A 1,152-nucleotide genomic window follows, 5' to 3' on the forward strand; every position below is an offset into this window, starting at 1 on the left:
ATCTGTTTGTTCTTGACTGGGAAATTTATAAAGTCTCTTTACACCTGCAACTGCATACTCAAGTGGGGATGTATAAAACAAGCTCAAGCAGTTAGATATTGCCTCTCTGTCTAGTTGAATCTCAGAAGATTTGACCTCTCAACCTCTTCCATCTCTTTTCCAGATGTTGGTGTTATGAAGACCCTGTGTGGAAGCTGGGCAGTTAGACTGCTATCATGGAAGAAGATGGAAAGGGAAGTTACAATCTAAGTTGGAGTCTTGGCTACACTGCAACAAGTGTGTGATTTTGACAAATGTTTAACTTCTGTAAACCATAGGTTCCTCATCTGTTTGAAAAACAAAAAGGTGGGGTATGTTGGATTTTAATTACTGCTAAGTTGCATTCTAGCTCCAATTTTAAACAAAATTCTGAGGGCATTCTACTGACTTGGGAAATGACTTACCTATATTATTCAGAATACTTCTCAATTAGAGGAATGTCAAAATGAAGAACAACTAGCCAATGTGCTGTTCTTTCAGAAGAGAAATAAAAGAGAGAGAGAACAAACACCACTTCCAGCCACTAAACTTGAAAGTGAGAAGACAAGAATTCAGTCACTAGTTTGGACTGGGGACAGCGTTTGGAACATTCATTAAACATAAGAGAGTTCCCTGCCAATGCTTCTGTGTAATATCTGAATTTATTTTTATAACACAAATGGATGTTGTAGGCAACAAAGTTTAAAAGTGAAGACAGCTTTCCTCTACACACTTATAGACTTTCCTTTTCTGGAAACCTTCAATGCTAAGAACCACTTCTAAAATATTTGAAGATCTCCTTGCACAAAAATTAAGAAGTAGATTCTTAAATATTTTTAAGGTATATATTTCTTATTTTTAGTCAGAATTTTATACCTGCCTGCTTCAAAATCAGCACCCTATAGGGATCAGCAGTTAGCATAATGGCTATGTCGCTGGACTCCCATGTAGTCGACCGTGGTTCACGTCCCGGACCCGGTGGCTTAAAACTCATGCCGGGCGCGTGTATGTGTGTGCCCAAGACCCCGAGAGGAGAATGGAGGAGAAGGGACTGCGGCGTGGCCATCCCTCCGTGGGATGATTTCTCGCTTTCTGTCTTTCTGTCTCTCTCTGTCTGTCTGGCAAGCACATGCA

Source organism: Tupaia chinensis, unplaced genomic scaffold (genome assembly GCF_000334495.1).
Source record: "Tupaia chinensis unplaced genomic scaffold, TupChi_1.0 Scaffold000422_1, whole genome shotgun sequence".
NCBI classification, from domain to species: domain Eukaryota; kingdom Metazoa; phylum Chordata; class Mammalia; order Scandentia; family Tupaiidae; genus Tupaia; species Tupaia belangeri.